Here is a 14,671-nt window from a genome sequence, read left to right as displayed (position 1 = left end):
TTACAAACTTAGTATTAGCTAGATAGCCAAGAATGCTTGTTTATAGATCTAGGATGCTCATAATCAACAATTTTTGTAATATCTGGACAAATATTATTAGATGTGTTTTGTAAAACTTTTACTAACTAAAGTAATTATTTTTAGTTGCTTTTGATAAGATTATCATGTTAAATGAGAATAGGAGTTGTTAAGAAATTCTTAGTCTGGGAAATGAAGACTCAATGAGATATTATTTATGGCTGTCTACATATTCATAGACTTTAATAATCTGTATAAATATATGTAATAAAGTAAAAGAATGTTAAGAAATGATGTCAATCAAGTTAACAGAACTTACATTTGTATATGATTATTAGTTGAAAATAGTCCTCTTGAAAATTATGTATTTATTCCAGTAGTGTCATAGCTCAGAATGTTTTAGAACACTCTTGTTGGCATTGCTTTTCAATCTGGCATATAAACCACACAGTAAACTTGGAGATATTACTCAATAGTCATGCCTAATATTTGATCAAAAGCAGTATTAACCAATTTGGTCACCCATTTTATTCACCAGATAAATCCCCAAATTACTTTTGACAGTTTTCAAAAATGCATTTTATAGCGAGATGAAGTTGTGCTGACAATAAGAATATTCAAAAAAAAAGTGATGCAGCATAAAGGGAGGGGGGAAAGTGAGTAAGAGCAAAAATACAAGATTTACATCAAGTGAGGGGTAAATGGCAAATGACCAGGTACATCCTACCAAAGGTAAAAAACCATCTAGGGCCACGAGAGCCTATACATTGCCAATGTCCTCTGAAAGAACGTTATTAATAATGAAGTAATACTCCTTGCAGTCTAACTTCTCAGTCTAAATGCCAGTTCTTCTTTTCTCCCTAATCTCTTAGCATTGCCCTGGAATTCATTCCTACACCTCTTCTCTCTTCTATTTCCAGCCCTGTGGCTTGAAATATCACTACGTGTCTTTCTCTTCCATATTTATAACTCCAGCTTGGAATTCTCCCTAAAATCCAGAGGCATGTATGTAACCGATTACTCAACAACTCTAGTAGAAATTGAATAGGCACCACAACCTTAAGCTACACCAAATCAAACTTCTGATTATTGCCCCCTAAACCTGCTTCCTCTGCAATCTTTCTCATGTCAGGAAACAGCACCTTTATCCTACAATTTACTCAAGTTAAGTCCTTAGAACCATTCTGACATCTCTTACAAACTACAACCAATTTATCAGCAAATTCTGTCAGCCCTGCTTTCACAATAAATCCAGAATTCCACAACTTTGCACCTTCACTGCTACAACTACCATAAATGGTTCAAGCCACCATCATCCCCCACCTGAATCACTGCCATAATTTCTTAACGCATCTGCCTGCTTCTGCTTATATTTCTTTCTAATCTCTTCCTAACCTAGGAGTCAGAATATTCCTTTGAGAGTAAAAGTCAGATCTTGTCATTCTTCTCTCATATCCTTCAGAGAGCGAGGCCTTACATCACTTACAATGAAAGCCGTAGTACTTATTAATGATCTATGAAGCCCTGCCAATCTGGCCTCCGTGACCTCTCCAACCCCATCTTCACAGACTCCCTCAATCACTCCACTCCAGCTTCAGTAACTTCATTTACTGAAGTTAAATATCACAAACATTTGTACCTGTTACTCACTTTAACTGGAATGCCCTTCCCCAGGCTCATGGCTCAAACATTTGTCACAAACATTTGTACCTGTTACTCACTTTAACTGGAATGCCCTTCCCCAGGCTCATGGCGCAATCCCACATGTCCTAAAGGACTATGGCTTACTACCACCTTTTCAGTGAGGTCCTCTCTGATTCCCACATGTAAAACCACAAAGCCACTACTTGTTGCCACTTCCAAACTTCCCTTCCTCCTTTACTTTCTCCACTGCCCTGTGTCATTGCTATAAGCCAAGGGGCTTAAACAGTGTCAAGTACATAGCAGGTGCTCAATGAATACTTTATTGAATAAAAGAATGTCCAATTTCTGATGTGAATAAATAAGAATTAGGATCTTGTTCACCTTGCAGAACCCATCACAACAAAGTTCTCATGCCTTGTATTTTTCACAGCTTCCTTTATATGACTATTTCTTTTGCTTATCTGAAGACAGAGATAACACTGTAATATAAATGACAGGAAAATCTATCTATAAATTCTCCACAGATTTTTTTTTGCTCATTTCAAGTTTTAACTAATTATTATTTATTTTTGAGCCTTTAGTGTTTTAATATGCTGAAGTAATCAGACTAAAGAAGTTGTGCTTCATTTTATTTTAATGTTAAAATGTATTATTCTGCCTGCAGTTCTGTTATATTTAATATTAAGTGTGATGAAAAGAATTGTTTATCTTATATTGAATCTTTGAAGATTTGCTCTAAGAATTACTTCTCTCCTGTGAATTCATAAGCTAAAACAAAATTGCTAAAAAGATTTTCCCTTTTAAAGCAGCCCAAAATGATTTATCCTAGTGAACAGAGACTGACAAAGTAATTCAGTTATTTAGAAGTTTGGCCAAGGTTTTTTAAAATAATATTTCAGTTTATATAACAAAGAAATATATAAAAATAATTTAGATTTGAAACATTTTTAAAAATCTTTCTAGCATTTTCCCATGTAGCCCACTATAAAATGCCTCTTCCATTGACATCTGCATGTCTCTCTATGCATTGCAATGTCTGTAATGTCTCTCCTCATCTCTGTATTCCCCTAGGCTGTGATACTTCCAGAGTTTTCTTTTACCTGCTCTAGAATATGTGCATTCTTAAAGGCTCTAAAAGTAATCAATAAGGATTCCAGACTCTCTTCTGATATTAAATATGCTCACACTGTCAGAAACTCATACACTGTAACAAAATAATATGATTTCAAATGAGGAACAAGGGAAGCAGGACACACCTCAAATGGAGTGCTGTTTAAGCCTTTTGTAAGACACAAAATAGGAGAGAATAGTTGCTATATGAAAATTAACAGGTGAAAAGATAAGAAATAACAAGTGTTGATGAGAATGTGGAAAAAAGGGAACCCTTGTGCAATATTGTTCATGGGAATGTAAATTGGTGTAGCTACTGTGGAAAACATTGTGGAAGTTCCTCAAAAAATTAAAAATAGAAATACCATATGATCCAGTAATTTCACTACTGGATATTTGCCCAAAAAGATGAAAACACTAATTTGAAAGGATATATGTACCCCTATACTTATGGCAGCATTACTTACGGTACCTAAGATATGGAAGCAACTCATGTGTCCATCAACTGATGAATAGATCAGGAAAATAGTGTGTGTGTGTGTGTGTGTGTGTATGTATAATCATATTACTCAGCCATTAAAAAGAATGAATTCTTGCCATTTGTGACAACATGGATGGACCTAGAGAGTATAATGCTAAGTGAAATAAGTAACATATGATTTTACTTATAGGTGGAATCTAAAAACAAATGAATAAATAAATAAAAGAAGAAACAAAAAAAAAAAAAAAAGAAGAAGAAGAAACAGACCTATAGAGAACAAACTATTGTTTTCCAGAGGGGAGGGGAGTAGGGGAATGGGCAAATGAGTAAAGGGAAGTGGGAGATGCAGGCTTCCAATTATGACATGAAAAAATCCTGGGGATAAAAGATACACCATAAGGAATATAGTCAACGATAATGTAATAGCATGGTATGGTGACAAATGTTAGTTACACTTGTGGTGAGCTTAGTATAACATATAGACTTGTTGAATCTGACTTAGTATAACATATAGACTATGTTGTACACCTGAAACCAATGTAACATTGTGAGCCAATTACAATTTAAAAAAAAAAGATTTAGGTAGCCTTATTATCCAATAAGCAACTCGTATGTAATTAATTAAAAGGCCTGTTTCATCTTGCTATGAATATTCATGGCATTAGATCTTCCAGCTATAGGCTCAAAATGGATGAAGGAGCAGAAATGATGGGACTTGTCTCATTCTATTAGAAGACATATGTATCTAGAGGGATAGTACTGGTTAAAAACTTGATCTCATCATTTATAGCCCTAAATCTATCTTCTGACCATATCAAGTTCTCCAACAGTAAAAGAATTGGCTTCAGAAGCAGTAAGGATAAAACTTTATTCTCATTTCTTTTCTCCCTCCTCTACCCATTTTCTTCCTCTATTTTTTGTCCTTTATTTTTCTTTTCACTTTTATTTCCAACTAATATTACTAATATTACTAATATTACTAATTATAGGACAGAATATACAAATATAAAAATACAGATTTAGTATGTCCTTTTTATTGTTGGATTTGCTTAAACATTTGGGGTGATAGACATCAGGTACTAGATTTTTTTTAACAAATATTTTGTTTATTTTAATGAAGCTGGTATAGACAATGTCCATTTAAAATCCATATCCCAGGCCAAAAAGTACAAATAAAATCAAAAAGAGCAGTGTTCTGTTGAATACACTTCTGCATGAATAACTTTATTAACTGCTAATGAAAATTAGAACTTTTCTGGGATCTTCTGACAAGACTTTTATCTTAAAATGCTTTCTCTTCAGTGAAGCCATCTTTGGAGTTAGTCATTTATCCTCATCATCTCTGTCTTCTCGACTCCAGCCTGATATTTCTCTTCTTTTGGTCCAGACCCTCAAATTTTAAAAGAAGCTTCAAGTTAAGGAAAGGTCATTTTTCCACAGTTCAGTTCTCTGAAAAACTCCCATCTCCCACTGAAAGTCATAGTCCAGGAGTGAAGCAATCACATGCTAGAACTTCAGGGCCAATTGGAAAGTCATCATGAACACCTGTATTGGTCGATCTTATTTATCACAAGCCTGAAAATGCACAGTCCTGGAAAAGGTGGCCTCTCTGTGCACACATGTAATTTTTAAAAAGGAAAGGGCAATATGAAGGGGGCTGAGGTTTGATCACCAAAAATCAGCACAATGAAAACAAGTGATAATGAGTAATGGGCACTAGAATTCAAATTACCAGATGTTTTAAAGAGATGGGGTGCCAGTTTTCAATTCCGTTTTGAACACCACTTTACAATAGAACTATTTTTAAAAATAAAAAAGAATTGAGGGTAAAGAAGAAAAATAAAAAGAATATCTAAATCATTGAATGACCCCCTGTTTTTTCCTGATAAACTTCAATCACATCATCTTCCTCCATTCCCAGTTCTTTTGGAGTGTGATTATCAGCAATTCTCTGACCTTCAAAGAGAAACCTGAGTGAATTCATTGGAACTCCCTGTCTTTGACAGTATGATTCTTTGAGTTTCTTGAGATGTGTTGCCATTTTCACTTTGAAGTGAATCTCACTGCTAACCTGTCCAATGACTTTGAGTTTAATGTATTCTCCTTACTTCTTATCCCCCAAGTCCTCAGTTGAAGGTTTTGCCTCCTGGTCAGACATGGTGATGGTGGCTTCACCCAGGGTCTCCGCACCTCAGTGGCCTCGGGTAGGCAGAACCTTGCTCCGGGGTTTACAAATCTGTCTCTCTTCCCCACAGCACAGCAGCGCAGCTCGGGTACTAGATTTTAAAACACACACACATTTGGACCTTTAATGCACTGAAATAAATATTAAAAAAAAGAAAAGAAACAGGAGAGAAAGAAGCAGACTCAAATACATTGATAAGAACCCCTGGCTAAACACACACACACACACACACACACACACACACACACATTTCATTACATTTTATTTTCTATTTAAAAATTTTCTCACAATTTTAATGTATATGTGTAGCTTGGAGGTTCTTACTTTTAAAATATACATTCCTGGGACACCTGCATGGCTCAGCAGTTGAGCATATGCCTTTGGCTCAGGGCATGGTTCCCTGTCTGGAATGGAGTCCCACATCAGGCTCCCTGCGAGAAGCCTGCTGCTCTCTCTCTAATGAATAAATAAATCTTAAAATAAAATATACTTTCCTATGTGCAATTCCCAGTGATTGATTCTGTAACTATTGGTTGGTATTCCTTCTTTTTGAGAGAGAGAGAGAAAGAGAGTGTACATGAGTAAGGAGGAGCAGAAGGGTGGAAGGAGAGGGAGAGAGAGAATCCCAAGCAGGTTCCATGCCCAGTGTGGAACCTGATGTAGGGCTTCATCTCACAACCCTGTAATCATGACCTGAGCCAAAATCAATAGCTGGATAATTAACCAACTAAGCCACTCAGGCACCTGTAGGTTGGTATTTCTATGTGTTTTACAGGCATCTCTTGATCTCATATATCCCTCTGTACTTTCATATCTAGACTTGTTTTCTTTTTATTTATTTATTTATCTATTTATTTATAATGGACACACAGAGAGAGAAAGAGAGAGGCAGAGACACAGGCAAGGGAGAAGCAGGCCTTATAGCAGGAGCTGGACGCGGGACTCGATCCCGGGACTCCAGGATCACGCCCTGGGCCAAAGGCAGGTACCAAATCACTGAGCCACCCAGGGATCCCTCACTTGCTCATTTTTTATTTTATTTTATTTATTTTTATTTTTTTATTGGTGTTCAATTTACCAACATACAGAATAACCCCCTCTGCCCGTCACCCAATCACTCCCAGCCCCCACCCTCCTCCCCTTCTACCACCCCTAGTTCATTTCCCAGAGTTAGCAGTCTTTACGTTATGTCTCCCTTTCTGATATTTCCCACACATTTCTTCTCCCTTCCCTTATATTCCCTTTCACTATTATTTATATTCCCCACATGAATGAGAACATATAATGTTTGTCCTTCTCCCACTGACTTACTTCACTCAGCATAATACCCTCCAGTTCCATCCACGTTGAAGCAAATGGTGGGTACTTGTCATTTCTAATAGCTGAGTAATATTCCATTGTATACATAAACCACATCTTCTTTATCCATTCATCTTTCGTTGGACACCGAGGCTCCTTCCACAGTTTGGCTATCGTGGCCATTGCTGCTATAAACATCGGGGTGCAGGTGTCCCGGCATTTCATTGCATCTGTATCTTTGGGGTAAATCCCCAACAGTGCAATTGCTGGGTCGTAGGGCAGGTCTATTTGTAACTCTTTGAGGAACCTCCACACAGTTTTCCAGAGTGGCTGCACCAGTTCACATTCCCACCAACAGTGTAAGAGGGTTCCCTTTTCTCCGCATCCTCTCCAACATCTGTTGTTTCCTGCCTTGTTAATTTGCCCCATTCTCACTGGTGTGAGGTGGTATCTGATTGTGGTTTTGATTTGTATTTCCCTGATGGCAAGTGATGCAGAGCATTTTCTCATGTGCATGTTGGCCATGTCTATGTCTTCCTCTGTGAGATTTCTCTTCATGTCTTTTGCCCATTTCATGATTGGATTGTTTGTTTCTTTGCTGTTGAGTTTAATAAGTTCTTTATAGATCTTGGAAACTAGCCCTTTATCTGATATGTCATTTGCAAATATCTTCTCCCATTTTGTAGGTTGTCTTTGAGTTTTGTTGACTGTATCCTTTGCTGTGCAAAAGCTTCTTATCTTGATGAAGTCCCAATAGTTCATTTTTGCTTTTGTTTCTTTTGCCTTCGTGGATGTATCTTGCAAGAAGTTACTGTGGCCGAGTTCAAAAAGGGTGTTGCCTGTGTTCTTCTCTAGGATTTTGATGGAATCTTGTCTCACATTTAGATCTTTCATCCATTTTGAGTTTATCTTTGTGTATGGTGAAAGAGAGTGGTCTAGTTTCATTCTTCTGCATGTGGATGTCCAATTTTCCCAGCACCATTTATTGAAGAGACTGTCTTTCTTCCAATGGATAGTCTTTCCTCCTTTATCGAATATTAGTTAACCATAAAGTTGAGGGTCCACTTCTGGGTTCTCTATTCTGTTCCATTGATCTATGTGTCTGTTTTTGTGCCAGTAACACACTGTCTTGATGACCACAGCTTTGTAGTACAACCTGAAATCTGGCATTGTGATGCCCCCAGATATGGTTTTCTTTTTTAAAATTCCCCTGGCTATTCGGGGTCTTTCTGATTCCACACAAATCTTAAAATAATTTGTTCTAACTCTCTGAAGAAAGTCCATGGTATTTTGATAGGGATTGCATTAAACATGTATATTGCCCTGGGTAACATTGACATTTTCACAATATTAATTCTGCCAATCCATGAGCATGGAATATTTTTCCATCTCTTTGTGTCTTCCTCAATTTCTTTCAGAAGTGTTCTATAGTTTTGAGGGTATAGATCCTTTACCTCTTTGGTGAGGTTTATTCCTAAGTATCTTATGGTTTTGGGTGCAATTGTAAATGGGATTGATTCCTTAATTTCTCTTTCTTCAGTCTCATTGTTAGTGTATAGAAATGCCACTGATTTCTGGGCATTGATTTTGTATCCTGCCACGCTACCAAATTGTTGTATGAGTTCTAGCAATCTTGGGGTGGAGACTTTTGGGTTTTCTATGTAGAGTATCATGTCATCGGCGAAGAGGGAGAGTTTGACTTCTTCTTTGCCAATTTAAATGCCTTCATTGTCTTTTTGTTGTCTGATTGCTGAGGCTAGGACTTCCAGTACTATGTTGAATAGCAGTGGTGAGAGTGGACATCCCTGTCTTGTTCCTGATCTTAGGGGAAAGGCTCCCAGTGCTTCCCCATTGAGAATGATATTTGCTGTGGGCTTTTCGTAGATGGCTTTTAAGATGTTGAGGAATGTTCCCTCTATCCCTACACTCTGAAGAGTTTTGATCAGAAATGGATGCTGTATTTTGTCAAATGCTTTCTCTGCATCTAATGAGAGGATTATATGGTTCTTGATTTTTCTCTTGCTGATATGATGAATCACATTAATTGTTTTACGGGTGTTGAACCAGCCTTGTGTCCCGGGGATAAATCCTACTTGGTCATGGTGAATAATTTTCTTAATGTACTGTTGGATCCTATTGGCCAGTATCTTGTTGAGAATTTTTGCATCCATGTTCATCAGGGATATTGGTCTGTAATTCTCCTTTTTGGTGGGGTCTTTGTCTGGTTTTGGAATTAAGGTGATGCTGGCCTCATAGAACGAATTTGGAAGTACTCCATCTCTTTCTATCTTTCCAAACAGTTTTAGGATAATAGGTATGGTTTCTTCTTTAAACGTTTGATAGAAATCCCCTGGGAAGCCATCTGGCCCTGGACTCTTGTGTCTTGGGAGGTTTTTGATGACTGCTTCAATTTCCTCCCTGGTTATTGGCCTGTTCAGGTTTTCTATTTCTTCCTGTTCCAGTTTTGGTAGTTTGTGGCTTTCCAGGAATGCGTCCATTTCTTCAAGATTGCCTAATTTATTGGCGTATAGCTGTTCATAATATGTTTTTAAATCGTTTGTATTTCCTTGGTGTTGGTAGTGATCTCTCCTTTCTCATTCATGATTTTATTAATTTGAGTCTTCTCTCTCTTCTTTTTAATAAGGCTGGCTAATGGTTTATCTATCTTATTAATTCTTTCAAAGAACCAACTCCTGGTTCTGTTGATCTGTTCCACAGTTCTTCTGGTCTCGATTTCATTGAGTTCTGCTCGAATCTTTATTAACTCCCTTCTTCTCTTGGGTGTAGGATCTATTTGCTGTTTTTTTCTCTAGCTCCTTTATGTGTAAGGTTAGCTTTTGTATTTGAGTTCTTTCCAGTTTTTGAATGGATGCTTGTATTGCGATGTATTTCCCCCTTAGGACTGCTTTTGCTGCATCCCAAAGATTTTGAACGGTTGTATCTTCATTCTCATTAGTTTCCATGAATCTTTTTAATTCTTCCTTAATTTCCTGGTTGACCCTTTCATCTTTTAGCAGGATGGTCCTTAAACTCCACGTGTTTGAGGTCCTTCCAAACTTCTTGTTGTGACTTAGTTCTAATTTCAAGGCATTATGGTCTGAGAATATGCAGGGGATGATCCCAATCTTTTGGTATCAGTTCAGACCCGATTTGTGACCCAGTATGTGGTCTATTCTGGAGAAAGTTCCATGTGCACTTGAGAAGAATGTGTATTCAGTTGCGTTTGGATGTAAAGTTCTGTAGATATCTGTGAAATCCATCTGGTCCAGTGTATCATTTAAAGCTCTTGTTTCTTTGGAGATGTTGTGCTTAGAAGACCTATCGAGTATAGAAAGAGCTAGATTGAAGTCACCAAGTATAAGTGTAAGTATTTCTTCACTTTGGTTAATAATTGATTTATATATTTGGCAGCTCCCACATTCGGGGCATATATATTGAGGATTGTTAAGTCCTCTTGTTGGATAGATCCTTTAAGTATGATATAGTGTCCTCTTCATCTCTCACTACAGTCCTCGGGGTAAATTTTCGTTTACTGATATAAGGATGGCTACCCCTGCTTTCTTTTGAGGACCATTCGAAAGGTAAATGGTTCTCCAACCTTTTATTTTCAGGCTGTAGGTGTCCTTCTGTCTAAAATGAATCTCTTGTAGACAGCAAATAGATGGGTCCTGCTTTTTTATCCAGTCTGAAACCCTGCGCCTTTTGATGGGGTCATTAAGCCCGTTCACGTTCAGAGTTACTATTGAGAGATATGAGTTTAGTGTCATCAGGATATCTATTCAGTCCTTGTTTTGTGGAATGTTCCACTGAACTTCTTCTTAAAGGGGAATTTTAAGAGTCCCCCTTAAAATTTCTTGCAGAGCTGGTTTGGAGGTCACATATTCTTTCAGTTGCTGCCTGTCTTGGAAGCTCTTTATCTCTCCTTCCATTTTGAATGAGAGCCTTGCTGGATAAAGTATTCTTGGTCGCATGTTCTTCTCATTTAGGACCCTGAAAATATCCTGCCAGCCCTTTCTGGCCTGCCAGGTCTCTGTGGAGAGGTCTGCTGTTACCCTAATACTCCTCCCCATAAAAGTCAGGGATTTCTTGTCTCTTGCTGCTTTAAGGATCTTCTCTTTATCTTTGGAATTTGCAAGCTTCACTATTAAATGTCGAGGTGTTGAACGGTTTTTATTGATTTTAGGGGTGATCTCTCTATTTCCTGGATCTGAATGCCTGTTTCCCTTCCCAGATTAGGAAAGTTTTCAGCTAGAATTTGTTCAAATACATATTCTGGCCCTCTGTCCCTTTCGGCGCCCTCGGGAACACCAATTAAACGTAAGTTTTTCTTCCTCAGGCTGTCGTTTATTTCCCTTAATCTATCTTCATGGTCTTTTAATTGTTTGTCTCTTTTTTCCTCAGTTTCCCTCTTTGCTGTCAACTTGTCTTCTATGTCACTCACTCATTCTTCCACCCTGTTAACCCTCGTCATTAGGACTTCTAGTTTGGATTGCATCTCATTCAATTGATTTTTAATTTCTGCCTGATTAGCTCTAAATTCTGCAGTCATGAAGTCTCTTGAGTCCTTTATGCTTTTTTCTAGAGCCACCAGTAGCTGTATAATAGTGCTTCTGAATTGGCTTTCTGATATTGAATTGTAATCCAGATTTTGTAACTCTGTGGGAGAGAGGACTGTTTCTGATTCTTTCTTTTGAGGTGAGGTTTTCCTTCTAGTCTTTTTGCTCAGTGCAGAGTGGCCAAAAACAAGTTGTATTGGGAAAAGGAGAAAAAGAGAGGAGAGAAAGAAGGAAAGAATAAAGAAAGAGGGAAAATAAAAGGAAGAAAAAAACGAAAAAAAAGAAAAGAAAGAAAAAGAAAGAAAGGAAAAAACGGGGGTGGGGGAAGGAAACAAATCAAAAAGCAAAACAAAACAAAAAAAAAAGAAAAAAACAACCACGAGGGAGTATCTTCTGATTCTGTGTACTTTAATTCTCTTGACTTCCCCTGGAACTTGTCCGTCTAGCTGGTCTTCTGGGGGAGGGGCCTGTTGTGCTGATTTTCAGGTGTTAGCACTTGGGGGAGCTGCTGTGCCCCTGCCTGGTGCAGGGCTCAGTGGGGGTTGTTTACCCCGTGAAGCCCCAGGAGCAACAGCCCCAGTGGCGGGGCCAGCTCTGGAGCCCTGGATTCAGCCCCCGCAGTAACCCCGGAGCTCTCCGTCTGCAGGGCCTGGAGGCTCCGGGGCGGGGCCGCTGATCTGCTCAGCTGGGGCAGGAGCGTCCTTGCTGTCCTGGGCCCTCCCGGCCTCTGCCTGTCCCGGGGGGAGCCCAGATCCTGGTCTGTGTCCCGGCGCCCTGTGCTCCGGGGCCTGCGCTGTTGGATTCGGGCTCCCGCCCCGCAGCCCCCTCCGCGGAGCCGCCCCCGAGTCCCCCGAGCCCCCTGAGCTGCTCCCGCCCCACAGCCCCCTCCGCGGAGCCGCCCCCGAGCCCCCCGAGCTGCTCCCGCCCCGCAGCCCCCTCCGCGGAGCCGCCCCCGAGTCCCCCGAGCTGCTCCGGGTCCCGCCGTGCGCGCTGCAGCCCTTAGGGAGCTCGGCGCACTCTCCTGGGCGCGCAGTTGCTCTGTTACTGTCCCCGGGAACCCGAGGGCATCCTCGCCCTCCTGAGTCCTCCTCCAACTCCCCGCGAGCCCCTTTCCGCCCGGGAAGGTCGGTGCAGCTCCTGCTTCTCCGGGACGGGGCTCTCCTGTCCTGGGGACACTCGCCCCGGCCTCAGCCCGGCTCCTCGCAGGGCCCCTCCTCCTTGGAGGCCTTTTGTTTCTTTATTTCTTTTTCCCCGTCTTCCTACCTTGATAGAAGCGTGAACTCTTCTCACTGTAGCATTCCAGCTGGTCTCTCTATAATTCTCAGGCCGAATTCATAGATGTTCAGGATAATTTGAAGGTTTTCTAGGTAATTTGGAGGAGACAGGTGATTTGGAGACCCTACTCTTCCGCCATCTTAGACTTGTTTTGTTCTCTCTTGATCCCAAGTATGAGCGTTCCAGAAGGCTCTTTGACACAAGTGGTCCATGGACCACATTTTGAGAAACATTTCTCAAGTGGTTAAATACCCTACAAGTGGCACTTTACATATAATGAGTTTGGTACATGACAATAAGCATATTATGGTGCCTATTAGAGAAAACGCTTAGATTTAGTAAAGTTAACAAAAATGGGTTTTGAGGGGTACATGAATGGCTCAGTCAGTTAAGCAGCTGACTCCAGATTTTAACTCAGGTCATGATCCCATGGTCCTTAATTGAAGCCCCATCAGCAGAGTCTGCTTGAGATTTCCTCTCCCTCTGTCTTCCCTCACCACCCCTATTCACACATTTGCTCTCCCTCTAAAAAAGAAAAAATAAGGGTGCCTGGATGCACAATCAGTTGAGGAGCTGACTCTTGGTTTTCTCTTGAGTCCTGATCTCACAGCTGTGAAATAAGCCTGCCTTGGGCTCCATGCTCAGCGTGAAATATGGTCAAGATTCTCTCTCCCTCTCTCTCTGCCCCTCGTGCCCATGCTCTCTCTCTCTCAAATAAAATAAATAAATCTTTTTTAAAAGAAAGAGGCTGTGAAAATAAAGCACACATGATGGCAATGCTCAACATATAAAAACAACAATGTTCTGTGTATCCTTTTAAAACTAACTTAGCTAAGTCCTCTGCCTATCCCAATTCAATTTTTTAATCTAGATTTTTTAACAGAAATTTGTCATTGTTCCATCCTAGGTGCACTTCAATATAAACCAACATCAATTTCTTGATAAAAGGCAACTTTCCAATAATAATTATCCCGATTGTATTTGGCTTATGTTTCATTAATGAAAAATTATTTTTCTAGAGTTGGCCCATTATGACATCAGTCTCCTATTTTAAAGGATATGATGCAAAGCAGTGGATAGTGAAAACTAGCCAACCTAGATATAGATATTGATTTTTTTACCAAGGAAACACTGACCCTCAAAGATTACCAATTATCTCTTAATGAAGCAAACCATAAATTGTTCTTAAACCTATAATAAATCATATGCTAATGATAATAGATCTCTTTCCAACATCAGTATCTTTAACTAGTCTTTCCTTTGTGAACTTTACTATTCTCGGAATTTTCATGAAACCTCACTGTCCATCTATTCTCTAAACTTCTTTGGTAGCACTCTTTCTTAGGCTTCCTTAGCTCTTATAAATTTAAACTAGTTAATGTATGTAGTGGCTTAATAAATGCTGGCATATTCACCTTTAGTCCTTAAATGAGAAGAGTTTCCAGTATTCAGAGCTTTAACTCTTCAAACTGATTTCCTCAAAAATTCCATTTAGTCTTGTTGCTTCGAAGATTATGTGAATTACTCCTAAATTTATATCTCTACTTTAAATATTTCTCTGAACTCAATTTACATATTTTCAACTGCCTGATGGGCATGTGCATTCTGATATCTTGCCATCTCTTTAAACTCAATATTTCTAAATTATAGTTCTCTACTTTTCACTAAAATCAACTCTCACTCTTATCTACTTATTTCAAAAAATTGTTACACCAATCTCAAGTAACCTTGATCAAAATTCTCTATTATTTATTTTCTATATTTTAACTTGTTCCAGTACCTCTATGTATAATCATCAGCAAATCCTTTTATTTTTTCTTAAAGATTTTATTTATTTACTCATGAGAGACACAGAGAGAGAGAGAGAGAGGCAGAGACATAGGCAGAGAGAGAAGCAGGCTCCATGCAGGGAGCCTGATGTGGGACTTGATCCAGGGATTCTAGGATCATGCCTTGAGCCAAAGACAGATGCTTAACCACTGAGCCACCAAGGTATCCCATCAGCAAATCATTTTAGTTCCCTGTTACTTTTATTATTGCCAAAATCCTATCCTATATTATCTATTAATTCACTTGTGGATTATTTTGATTGATTGTTATATT

General features: G+C 39.2%; 1 protein-coding gene and 1 pseudogene across 7 annotated transcripts in view; one reads left to right on the top strand and one right to left on the bottom strand.

Annotated features, from left to right (window-relative positions):
- The window catches only part of PIK3C2G (phosphatidylinositol-4-phosphate 3-kinase catalytic subunit type 2 gamma), a 364,988-nt gene that overhangs the window by 323,784 nt on the left and 26,533 nt on the right, over window positions 1-14,671 (top strand). The window lies entirely within an intron of this gene.
- On the bottom strand, window positions 4,447-5,529 carry LOC144297145 (small ubiquitin-related modifier 1 pseudogene; annotated as a pseudogene).

Source organism: Canis aureus, chromosome 25, assembly GCF_053574225.1.
Source record: "Canis aureus isolate CA01 chromosome 25, VMU_Caureus_v.1.0, whole genome shotgun sequence".
In the NCBI taxonomy this organism is placed as follows: Eukaryota; Metazoa; Chordata; class Mammalia; order Carnivora; family Canidae; genus Canis; species Canis aureus.
The sequence above is the reverse complement of the archived record's forward strand: the minus strand, read 5'-3'. Positions and strand labels throughout refer to the sequence as shown.